This window comes from Cervus elaphus, chromosome 29 (genome assembly GCF_910594005.1).
Source record: "Cervus elaphus chromosome 29, mCerEla1.1, whole genome shotgun sequence".
Lineage (NCBI taxonomy): Eukaryota > Metazoa > Chordata > Mammalia > Artiodactyla > Cervidae > Cervus > Cervus elaphus.
In genome coordinates, this window is record NC_057843.1 from 6713037 (window position 1) to 6726532 (window position 13496).

At 39.6% G+C, this 13496-nt stretch overlaps 1 long non-coding RNA gene across 1 annotated transcript in view; it reads left to right on the forward strand.

Moving 5' to 3' along the window:
* The window catches only part of LOC122686004, a 42581-nt gene extending 31408 nt beyond the window's left edge, over positions 1–11173 (forward strand). Inside the window, exon 4 of the long non-coding RNA XR_006338605.1 lies at positions 10437–11173. This is a non-coding gene — a long non-coding RNA (uncharacterized LOC122686004). The remainder of the gene's footprint in view (positions 1–10436) is intronic.
* Positions 11174–13496: the final 2323 nt, after the last annotated feature.

Sequence of the window (13496 nt, forward strand, 5' to 3'; positions counted from 1 at the left end):
GAAATCTGAATTAAAACATCAGTGTTGATTTTTTGAAAATTTAATCAAATGCAATTTAGGTTACTTTAAACTTATAAATAGTACTCAGAAGGAATAGTCACATGGAAGAGGAATATAAGCCTGGATCTAGCTGTTTTCACAACTGACCTAAGAATCAACATTTACATAGTGAGATATCTTTTCAGGAAATGTCACAAAGTGAAATAATTATGTGTCAGTAGTCTCAATTTCTGAAATAACTGAATGCTTCCTTTTTCCAAGTTAAAGACTTTTCAAGATAGAGTTGAATAAGTATGCAACCCCAACCAGATGTTAATCTCTCTGAAAGACTACTCGGTAACAATTCTTTTCATTCCTGATTGCTTGTCTGGTTGACAAGATTTTTCCAAATTCTTCTTGGATCCTAAGAAACAAAAAAGGGATGGAGGGGTGCATAAAATCTGCCATTAAGCTAGACAATTTGCTTTTGCTTTTTCAGATTTAATTCATATACATTTTCCTAATGTGTCAGGTGGACTGGACTTACCTCATGGCTCTAGCTTCACCTCTAGGTTAATTATTTTAGGATCAATTTTCCCCATTTCTGCACCTGGATTTATTTGAATTAAAACCAAGCTTTGAATTCACTTTTGATGTTGCTGACTGCAAATTTCTAATAATCTACCTCTTCAACAACTCTTTCTTTTTTCTTACACCCAAGACACCTATTTTTTTTAAAAAGTATTTCTTTGGCTGCTTGGGATCTTAGAGGAACCTGGTGGACTACAGTCCATGGAGGTTACACAGAATTGGACATGAATGAGCATGCATACAAGTTCCAAAAGCAATGCGTTTGCACATCTTTTTTTTTAAATCACATTTTATTTGTTTGTCATTGTTATATTATTTGGGCTTCCTTGGTGGCTCAGCTGGTAAAGAATCTGCCGGCAATGTGGGAGACCTGGGTTTGATCCTTGGGCTGGGAGGATCCCCTGGAGAAGAGAATGGCTGCCCAGTCCAGTATTCTGGCCTGGAGAATTTCATGGACTATAGTCCATGGGGTCAAAAAGAGTTGGACAAGACTGAGCAACTTTCACTTTCATTATTATTTATTTTTGCTGGGCTGGGCCTTAGTTACAGCATACTGGATCTTTACTTGTGACATGTGGGATCTAGTTCCCTGACCAGGGATTGAACCCAGGCTCCCTGCACTGGGAGAGCAAAGTCTTAGGCAATGGACCATCAGGGAAGTCCTGCACATCTTTTCAAGATGGTGCGTCTGCAGGTGACTGAGGTCACCTGGTGTACATTGATTTTTTTTGAAGTTTCAATTTCAGAATGGGATGTTCTCTTACCTGAGAGCATACACTTGGAGTTCAGTGAACAGATTCTGCTGACACAATGCAATAAGAGGACGTCTTCACCAAAGTCTCAGTCAAGCAACATTTTCCTTGGAGTAGTCATTGGAAATGCTCCATTTTCTTCAATAGATATTAATGAAATCACCTACTACATTCAAGGGTAATAGAGAAGATATGTGTGTAAAAGAGAAAATACATTAATTTTCAAATAGAATTATCTTAAATATTGAAGCTCTGTAAATGGATTAAAAAAGAAAATGCTTTTATTTGTGATGTTTTACTATGTTCTCTCATATGCAATCTCATTTACCCCTTAGTAATCTTGGGACTTTATATGAATGAGTCAATTGAAGCTTTGAGATTTTAAGTTAATTTTCCAAGATCATTCTGTTCGCAACTGGTGATGTCACTCATCCATTTTGATTTGAAAAGATTCATGAGATGGTCAAATCTTATTCCAGTGCAATTTTTTTTAATTTTTAAAAAAAATTTTTCCCATTTGTTTTTATTGGAGGCTAATTACTTTACAATATTGTAGTGGTTTTTGCCATACATTGTGGGGGGGCGGGGATCGGGATGGGGAATACATGTAAATCCAGTGCAATTTTGATATTTGACAAATTTCAGAGCAACATGAAGTGGTGTGTGTATGGATTTTGCAGAAACCAGTAAGCCTATCTCTCAAGAGCATGGATTTTTCAGTAGACTAGACCCGAGTTCAAGTTTCTACTTTTCCATGTAGAAGTTTTTTATTTTTTAAACCTTTTGTAAACTCCAGAAGCCTGTTTCCTCATTTAGAAAACAGGCATCATAATAGTTCCTGTCTCATGGAGTTGTATTAGAGCTGAATGAGCTGATACAGGAAAAGCTCATGGTGCCAGGCAGGGGCTAATGACACCAAACATTAGCTGCAAGTTCTTTTTTTTTTTTTTAAATCATAGACAGTAACAGGTCTGATACATATTTATTCATTGAATTTACAGTTTTCATTTCTAGACTACATATATCTTATATATTTATACACAAAATGTGATTAATCAGAGAACGCCTGAAGTACATTTCCATTGTAAATTGCTCAAACTGTCTTAGAGAATGAAAATAGCCCTGAGATGCAGTGCTGACATTCTCCGACAGCTGGGGCAGCAGACAGCGCTGATGTCTTTCTACCTATGAACTAAGAGTTTTATCCGACGGAGGTGGTGACCGTGATTTCTCTCTGAAAGATGCCTGAATGCCAGCCAATGCTGTATTAGGATCTGACACACCACCTGACCCATCTAAAGGCAGATAGAAGAATAAGGTTTTTCAAAGGTCACTTTGAAACCATGCAAAGTGTTTTACGTGTTTTTGCTGTGGTCAAAGATTGTGTTTAAGATACTTGTAACAAACGCAACAAAAATCAAAATGAACCAACAAACAGAATGAAAATAGAGAAAGAAAGGGAAAAAAAGGAGGGAGGGGAGTTTGGGGGAGAATGGATACATGTATATGTATGACTGAGTCCCTTGGGTTGTTCACCTGAGACTATCACAACGCTGTTTGTTAATTGGCTCTATCACAATAAAAAATAAAAAGTTTTTTTTTTTGAAGAGCTTCTGTCCAGGATTGAAATGCTTGCACTTTAGTCAGTCTTAACATTTTTGATAATGACATTATGCACAGCAGCAAAGAAACAAAAGGGGATAAAGGTCTTAGGAGTTATATTGATAAACTATGTGTGGTGCTCAAAAATGGCACAGAGTATCTTGTTTAAGCTGTAAAAATATATTAGCGTGTCATGTTATCTTCATAAATTCTTCTCACACGTAGGGTGGGTGAAATTCCCAAATCCCAAGGCACATCACCCATTCGGCTGGTCGCTGCAATTCATCAGTTGTTTTGCAGGCTCACAGTGGAGACTGAGGTATTATGATTCTAGAGGGTTTGATAATAGATGAATTATTAGCTGTTGGGGACAGATTCGTTTTGGAGCCTTTCTGTGTTAGTTTCTCCTGTAGGACAGCAATCATTCTCATGGCACTTGCTCCCTCAGCCTTAAAGAGATTCCAATTCTAGCTTGTAATTTTTTTCCTAGTAAAATTTCATTAGTGGTTAATTATGACTGGTAGAGCTGTCCGGAAGTTCAGCAAGTGTGTGGAGAGTTCAAACATGTCAAATTCTAATCAGTCTCACGATGGAACAGCCTTGGGGATTCTTTGTCACCATGTTTATACACATTTGTATTCCTTTCCTCCATAGAGGATCATGTGTTGAACTTGAGATTTTGACCTTTTTGGAAAACAAAAAGACTCTTAGAACTTATTTCTTCTAAGGTTGAGCAGTTTTACTTTTTGATCTTTGAGTATTTCAGCAGCATCTAACTTAGACAAGGATGCAAGAAATTAAATGCTCTTTTGAATGTTGTAGATCAGGCGAGATGAACCCAAAGTGTGCTTAAGCCTCTTCATTCCTTTCTAAAAGCTTTCTAAGGAAGCCAGACCAGCCAGGGCAGATTAAGCAGAATCATCTTCTTTTCCAAAGGTGTATACTTGTGGGAAACTGAAAGGAGACAAACCACCAAGGAATGTCATAAAGTTCTCAATAAATTCCCAAAGTTCCAAATTGCAGTCTTAGAAGAGTTTCTTCACATTTAGGTAGGATTTTAGTGCATACATTGTCATCAATTCCAAAGTTAGCTTGACTACTAAAATATTAATCACTTGTTTTTTTTTTCAGTGGGGGTTGGAAGATACGCAAATAACGAAGGATTTTCAAAAAGTCAACACAAAATATAGTTGTGTGTGTGCTCAGTTGCTTAGTTGTGTCAGACTTTTTGTGACCTCTGGACTGCAGCCAGCCAGGCTCCTCTGTCCACGGAATTTTCCAGGTAAGAATACTGGAGTGGGTTGCCATTTCCTCCTCCAGGGGATCTTCCTGACCCAGAGATCAAACCCACATCTCCTGCATCTTCCTGCATTGGCAGGTGAATTCTCTACCACCAGGCCAACTGGGAGGCCCCCAGATATAGTTACACTGAAACAATTAGATAATTAGACACATAAATTATGCTGAAACCAAAGTTTTTTCTAGGAATACATTGTTATCAGAATTTTGTGCTGTTTTTTGTCTCTAATTTTCTGAAAACTGGGTTTTTCAGAAAACCACACCTATAATTTCATAACTGGGGGACACAGAGGAGAATATCAAACCTGAATTAAAGATGGAGAAATGGTCCCAATGGCAGAAGTCCTGAGTGGCAGTTGAATCTATAGCAAACATTCTAGAATGCTGAAGTCGATTTAGAATATTTTCTAATGCACTTTATGTTTTTGCTGTGTCAGATATTTTTTGAGTGAGGGGCATTTCTGTTTCGGCAAAGAATTATGTGGCTGAATTATCAGGAGTGTGATTCAGGACCTGAAAGATATTTGTTTATGCACTATTGAGGGCTCATAATTGAAATGAGGTATGAGTCACAAACATTATGTATTCAACAGTTATGTGAATTATTTCTGATAAGTTATTTTCAACCCTTTTGTCAGCCCCTGTACCTCTAATGCCATTTTAGAGAACCCCTGGCCAAGGGCAGACTCAGTCTTAGATTTTTCCTATTTAAAGGGCCTTATGAAGGGGACTTCCCTGGCTGTCCAGTGGTTAAGACTGTGTCTTTACAATGCAGGTAGCACAGGTTGGATCCCTGGCTGGGGAACTAAGATCCCACATGCCTCGTGGGATGGCCAAAAAAAAAAAAGTGCATTATGAGGATACAAAAGAAATCAAAAGTATAGACTATATTCTGGAAACTTATAGACTATTTTGGGAAAGTAGCATTCACTGGTAAGAATAGAGAGAGGGAGAAGACAGGGCTTGAGGTGCTATGGAGTGATGAACTTGGATGGCAATGAACACGGAGGGTGACCATCCAGGACTAACCGGAGGGATGGGGCAAGCTGACTAGGCATTGAAGTTGAGACATGTCTGGCATAAGGCACTGGAAGGCCTCCTCCCTCTTCCCTGTTAATTCAGTTGCTCATTCAAAACAAGTGTGTTGGGGTGTGGACGGTAGGCTGGGTGCCTTGGTGAGGAATATAGCATTGAGGATGGTGGGCATTGGTACCTCGTCCAGGAAGTTTAGGGTCCAGAGTTCAGCAGACAGAGACTATTTCCCAGAGTTTGCCCAAACTCATGTCCATTTAGTCAGTGATGGCATCGAACCATCTCATCCTCTTTGGCTCACTTCTCCTCCTGTCCTCAGTCTTTCTCAGCATCAGGGTCTTTTCCAGTAAGTTGGCTCTTTGCAACAGGTGGCCAAAGTACTGGAGCTTCAGCTTCAGCATCAATCCTTCCAGTGAATATTCAGGGTTGATTTCCTTTAGGAATGACAAGTTGGATCTCCTTGTAATTCAAGGGACTCTCAAGAGTCTTCTCCAACACCACAGTTCAAAAGCATCAATTCATTGGTGCTCATCTTTCTTTATGGTCCAGCTGTCACATCTGTACATGACCATTGGAATCTCAGTTAACTCTTGCAGTGGTCCTGTGGGTCGGACAGGGCAGGCCCTGCCAGGTCCCATCTTGTTTGAGAAATTGAATCTCAGAGGCTGGCTGCCCTGCTGGCATCTTGCAGTTGAGAAGTGGAGGAGGTGCTGAAAATAACTCCAATTAAAAAAAAAAAAACAACACAGTAGTTTCCAATGGAAAGTTTCAAAGCACAGAGCATCTAGGACTCTCACTGTTCTCAGAAAATTCGAGAACGTTGGGATAATCAGGAACTTTTGTTTATAAATGTGTCCAGTGAAGAAAGAACTGTGGTTGGAAGAAAAATTCCACTTTATCTGAAGGACTGTTCAAATATCTCCTTTCTGGCTGTTTCCTTCTTGAGAACACCAGAAGCTGGCTTGGAAGCTCTTTGAGGACAGTCTTGGGTCAGTTTCTTTCTGCTGTCATAAGTGCTTACTCTCAGTAACTGGTGTTTTGAACAGTTTTAAGAAGGCTCCTTTGGTTGCTGTGTAGAGAAGAGACCCGGGATGAGATGGAAGCAGGAGAGAACACCTGGAAGGCTGATGCCCTGGTCTGAGTGAGAGAGAGGGTGATGGTGTTGGTAAGAAGTACTGGGTATATTGCATATACTTTTATATTTTGAGACCTCTCTGGTGGCTCAGACAGTAAAGAATCTACCTGCAATGCAGGAGACCCAGGTCTGATCCCTAGGTTAGGAAGAGCCCCTGGACGAGGGAATGGCTACCCACTTCAGTATTCTTGCCTGGAGAATCCCATGGACGGAGGAACCTGATGGGCTTTAGTCCATGGAGTCACAAAGAATAGGACACGACTGAGCGACTAACACTTTCACTTTTATATTTTGAAAGCAGAGCCAGCAGGACTCTGACAGATTAGATGTGGGTTGTGGGAATTGAGGTCAAGACAAGTGTTTTGGCCTGAAGTCTGGAGGGAAGGAGGGACCCCCAGAGAGGATGAGGAGGTGGTAGGAGAAGCCAATGTGGATGGAAGATCAAGAGTCCAGTTCTGGAAATGTGGAGCTCAAGGCACCTGGTACACATTAGATTTTCTTTTTTTCATTCTTTCTTTCCTCCCTCCTTCCTTCCTTTCTCTCTTCCTTCCTTCCTCCCTACCTCTTTCCCTCCCTTCCTTTCTTTATCTTTCCTTCTTTTTCTCTGCTTGACCTTTCATAACATTAAATTAAGGAAGACATACTGGATTTCTATTGAATACAGTTTATTTCACTTTTCTAACTTCAAAATATTCATCTGCAAGAGGAAGAAAACAGAAATTAGAAATGAATACTCTAGTTTTTGAGTGGGGACATTATTTTACTAATGTATTCTTACAGCTAAATAAGAGATTCATTTTTCAGTCGATTTTGTTTTTTCAGTTTTACATGAGACATTGTGCACCTCTGGGCTATGTTTTCCTTGACTGATTCTGTTGGAGCTGGTGGAGGGAGTCCCTTCACTGAAACAGCATCTCTGCTCAGGGTTTGATCCACTCCCTTGGAAGGCAGTGCTGTGTCCTGCTGATTTTATGTCAATTCCAACTTGGTAAAGAAAGTCAAACATCTTCAAAAGTTCAGTATGAGGATAGAGCATATGAAATATGAATTCTTAACATTATACACTGTCCTGACCCTTTCACTGAAGTATAGACCTTTTGATACTTAGGGCTCTACACTAATTTTTCATGTCATTAGGGTACTGTTCTTTGATAAGCAACTTTATTGCATTGAATTACAAGCAAGCGTGGATCCATTTTAAGCCACTTAATATTCAAGTGTAGGATAAGACAATGAGCATGTCTGAGATTGAATATTTCTGAAAATATCTTCAGTAGCTTGTAATCATAAAAAGCATGTTTTATGGATATGGCCATGTTAAGACACTCCAGAACTTTCTTTTATCTTTAATATATTAAAACCCTTTCTTCTAAAAGCATTTTAATTTTTTAAACAGGTGTAATTCAGTAGCACTCATGCTAAATTTTGATTAAATTACTTGAAGCAAAAATAATTGCATCTTAGCACATGAATAGAGATGACCAATTTTTATTTCATACTTTTAAATTTCAAATCATGAGAATCTCAACATTTCCAAGGATATGCAATTTAATGTTCACTATGTGCTTAAATTGGAGAACTTCCACTAGAAAAAAATGCATTGTTGAGAAAGTACAACTCCAACAAACTAGGAAGTGTAACAAAAAAGAATCAGGATCACAGAGATAGAGAACAATCTGGTAGTTAACAGTGGGGAGGGGAGGGGCAACACAGGGGAAGGGTGTTAAGAGGTACAATCTACTATGTATAAAATAAGCAATGAGGATATAGTATGCAACATGGAGAATATACCCAATATTTTATAATAACTATAACTGGAATATAAAAACAAAATTGCTGTCTGGGGAGGCCTTACAAATAGCTGAGAAAAGAGGAGAAGCTAAAGGCAAAGGAAAAAAGGAAAGATATACCCATTTGAATGCAGAGTTCCAAAGAATAGCAAGGAGAGATTAGAAAGCCTTCCTCAGTCATCAGTGCACAGAAATAGAGGAAAATAATAGAATAGGAAAGACTAGAGATCTCTTCAAGAAAATTAGAGATACCAAGGGAATATTTCATGTAAAGATGGGCTCAATACAGCACAGAAATGGTATGGACCTAACAGAAGCAGAAGATATTAAGAAGAGGTGGCAAGAATACCCCGAAGAAATGTACAAAAAGATCTTCATGATCCAGATGATCACAATGGTGTGATCACTCACCTGGAGCCAGACATCCTGGAAGTCAAGTGGTTCTTAGGAAGCATCACTACAAACAAAGCTAGTGGAAGTGATGGAATTCCAGTTGAGCTATTTCAAATCCTAAAAGATGATGCTGTGAAAGTGCTGCACTCAATATACCAGCAAATTGGGAAAATTCAGCAGTGGCCACAGGACCAGAAAAGGTCAGTTTTCATTCCAATCCCGAAGAAAGGCAATGCCAAAGAATGCTCAAACTAACACACAATTGCTCTCATCTCACACACTAGTAAAATAATGCTCAAAATCCTCTAAGCCAGGCTTCAGCAATACGTGAACTGTGAACTTCCAGATGTTCAAGCTGGATTTATAAAAGGCAGAGGAACCAGAGATCAAATTGCCAACATCCGCTGGATCATTGAAAAAACAAGAGAGTTCCAGAAAAACATCTATTTATGCTTTATTGACTATGCCAAAGCCTTTGACTGTGTGGATCACAATAAACTGTGGAAAATTCTGAAAGAGATGGGAATACCAGACCACCTGACCTGCCTCTTGAGAAACCTGTATGCAGGTCAGGAAGCAACAGTTAGAACTGGACATGGAACCACAGACTGGTTCCAAATCAGGAAAGGAGTACGTCAAGGCTGTATATTGTCACCCTGCTTATTTAACTGATATGCAGAGTACATCATGAGAAACGCTGGGCTGGAAGAAGCACAAGCTGGAATCAAGATTACCGGAAGAAATATCAATAAACTCAGATATGCAGATGACACCACCCTTAGGGCAGAAAGTGAAGAAGAACTAAAGAGCCTCTTGATGAGAGTGAAAGAGGAGAGTGAAAAAGTTGGCTTAAAACTCAACATTCAGAAAACTAGGATCATGGCATCTGGTCCCATCACTTCATGGCAAATAGATGGGGAAACAGCAGAAACAGTGGCTGACTTTATTTTTTTGGGTTCCAAAATCACTGCAGATGGTGACTGTAGCCATGAAATTGAAAGACTCATATTCCTTGGAAGGAAAGTTATGACCAACCTAGGCAGCATATTAAAAAGCAGAGACATTACTTTGCCAACGAAGGTCTGTCTGGTCAAAGCTATGGTTTTTCCAGTAGTCATGTATGGATGTGAGAGTTGGACTATAAAGAAAGCTGAGTGCTGAAGAACTAATGCTTTTGAACTGTGGTGTTGGAGAAGACTCTTGAGAGTCCATTAGACTGCAAGGAGATCCAACCAGTCCATCCTAAAGGAAATCAGTCCTGAATATTCATTGGAAAGACTGATGCTGAAGCTGAAACTCCAATACTTTGGCCACCTGATGGGAAGAACTGACTCATTGGGAAAGACCCTGATGCTGGGAAAGATTGAAGGCAGGAGGAGAAGGGGACAACAGAGGATGAGATGGTTGGATGGCATCATCAACTCAATGGACATGAGTTTGAGTAAACTCTGGGAATTGGTGATGGACAGAGAGGCCTGGCGTGCTGTGGTCCATGGGGTTGCAAAGAGTTGTACGCGACTGAGTGAACTGACTGATAAATGGAGTATAACTAAACAATTGTGAATCACTATATTGTACACCTTTAATTTCCATAATATTCTACAGCAACTGTACTTCAATAAAAAAAGAAGTAAAGAAAAAGTACAACTCCATTATGGACTGACTTTTTTCTTCTTATTTTTGATGGTCTCCTCCCTAATGTCCTGATCTGAAATTCATAACTCTTGTTTGTTTGTTTTTGTTTTAAATTGGGATATAGTGGCTTTACCATGTTGTGTTAGTTTCCACTATACAACAATATATGACACATATATCCCCCTGATCTTGTGCTTTCTTCCCTCTCCCCCTATCCTACTCCTCTAGGTCATCACAGAGGACTGACCCGCAAGTCTTTCAAGGTCTATTTCTAATTGCTACTTAGTGAAACCTGCCTGAGAACTTCTGCCTTCATCAAACTCTACTTCCTGGGCAGCCATGCACTTATTAGCTGCATTGGTGACATAGACACAATTATTGTGGAGCTGATTCCATGCAGCTTAGCACAGCGTTACATAGCATTTAAAAGTTTTCCTTGCATGTAATTATTCTCTCTGCAGTAAGTTTCTAAGGTGTCTGAAGACAGGTATGTCATGCCTTTTGTTCTGGGTGCCATGTATTTTTTGTTGAATGAAATATTTTATTCATTCAACTATCATTTATTCAGCTCACTATAAGCCAAGGATGGTGCTGAGTATTGGCACACCAAGCTTTATTTGTTATTTATTAATTCACTGCATTTTTGAGTGTCTGACATCTGTCAGGTGCTTGATGTACAGGATTGAAGTAAATTAAATTTCTAGTTCTGTAGATCTTACCTCTTAGAATGGGGGACGGATCATAAAAAAGCAAATAACAACTAGGTACATATTTTTAAATAGTGATAAGGGCTATGAAGAAAATGAAACAGTAAGGAGAGACGGAGTGTGAGCATATGGGGGTGTTTGAGAGAAGATGTTGAGGAAGGGCCTCTCTCACAAGATGGCATTTGAGCAGAGAACTGAGTGAAGTGAGCGACGGAACCAACCAAACATTCGCCAGGAGAGAGTTCCTGCCAGAGGAAAAGAAAGGCAAGTTCAACTGCTGGGGATCGGGGTACCCACGGCGTGTCCTGGAACAATGAGAAGGTCACTGTGGGTGGGACACCTCAAGTGATGGGAAAGGGGGCTCCCGGGAGGTGAGGTCAGGAAGGAGGCAGTGCCAGCTCATGGTGGGCTTTAAAGGATTTAATTCCACACATAAGAGGAAGACATTGAGAGGTTTTAAGTAGGTTACTGACATCGTCTGATTTATGCTGAGATGAATGAGAAAGATTCCAGAATTGTTCTAAAGAAACTGAAAATCTGTTATTCAGAGTTCTGCTGCACAAACATTCATAGTCATTTTTATTAAACTATGAAATCAGAAAAGGAAATTTCCTAAAAATTAAAAAATTCCAGCTATGTGTATGGTATTAAGTAGGGTGCACATATAAGTGGGTAATTGTGTAAAGTGGCAAATAGTAAATTTAAATAGAAAATTATAGCCTCAAAAGTTATAAAGACAAGGAATGTAGACTTTACAAACTAAAAACTTAAGTCCAAGAAATGCAATATTTTCATCTGAGAAATGAAATGTGTGGCTATTTTATTTACTTCCATATTTTTGCATGTCAAAATATCAAGGTATGATTTAATATTTTATGTAAGAATATACATTTCTATCATTTGAAATCACAGGACTAAAGGAATGTTAATAAATAATTATGGCCCATTTTTTCCTCAGAGAACGGCATAGTTGTAAATTGGATCTGAAGAGCTGTGAAATAGAAATAATTATATGCTCTTATGCTATTAAATGGTGGCTCAGACCATTAAGAATCTATCCGCAATGCAGGAGACCTGGGTTCAATCCCTGTTTTGGGGAGATCCTATGGAGAAGAAAATGACTACTCACTCCAGTATTCTTGCCTGGAGAATCCCATGGACAGAGCAGCCTGGTGGGCTACAGTCCATGTGACAGCAGTCAGAAATGATTGAGCAACTAACACTTTCATGGTATTAAATAATCAAAGCTATTTTTTTTTTTCCTGTCCACAGATGAGATCTTAGTGCAAGGGCTCTGGGTTGTGATATTAATTTTGACACTGATGTGATAGACTGTGTGGATCACAATAAACTGTGGAAAATTCTGAAAGAGATGGGAATACCAGACCACCTGACCTGCCGCTTGAGAATGCAGGTATGCAGGTCAGGAAGCAACAGTTGGAACTGGACATGTTCCAACAGACTGGTTCCAAATCAGGAAAGGAGTATGTCAAGGCTGTATATTGTCACCCTGCTTGTTTAACTTATATGAAGAGTACATCATGAGAAACGCTGGGCTGGAAGAAGCACAAGCTGGAATCAAGATTGCTGGGAGAAATATCAATAACCTCAGATAAGCAGATGACACCACCCTTAGGGCAGAAAGTGAACAAGGACTAAAGAGCCTCTTGATGAAAGTGAAAGAGAAGAGTAAAAAAGTTGGCTTAAAACTCAACATTCAGAAAACTAAGATCATGGCATCCAGTTCCATCATTTCATGGCAAATAGATGGAGAAACAGTGGCTGACTTTATTTTTTGGGGTTTCAAAATCACTGCAGATGGTGACTGCAGCCATGAAATTAAAAGATTTGGAAGGAAAGTTATGACCAACCTAGACAGCATATTAAAAAGCAGAGACATTACTTTGCCAACAAAGGTCTGTCTAGTCAAAGCTATGGTTTTTCCAGTAGTCATGTATGGATGTGAGAGTTGGACTATAGAGAAAGCTGAGAGCCGAAGAATTGATACTTTTGACTGTGGTGGTGGAGAAGACTCTTGAGAGTCCCTTGGACTGCAAGGAGATCCAACCAGTCCATCCTAAAGGAGATCAGTCCTGAATATTCATTGGAAGGACTAATGTTTAAGCTGAAACTCCAATACTTCGGCCACCTGATGCAAAGAGCTGACTCAATGGAAAAGACCCTGATGCTGGGAAAGATTGAGGGCAGGAGGAGAAAGGGACGAGAGAGGATGAAATGGTTGGATGGCATCATCAACTTGATGGACATGATTTTGGGTAAACTCTGGGAATTGGTGATGGACAGGGAGGCCTGGCATGCTGCAGTTCATGGGGTAACAAAGAGTTGGACAGGACTGAGCAACTGAATTGAACTTGGAGCAAGACAAGTAATGGTAGAAACAGCCAATGTTTATTGAGTGTTCTTTTCTGGTAACTCTGTCAGTTACATGCTTTGTGTGTGGGTTTTCTTGCCAGAGTTCTGAACTAGATGAGAAAGAAAACAAAACTGGTCACAAGGAGAAGCCCCTTTACCACCACTGAAGCTATCACCAGACAATGTGGCAACAATAGGCTTCAAACAC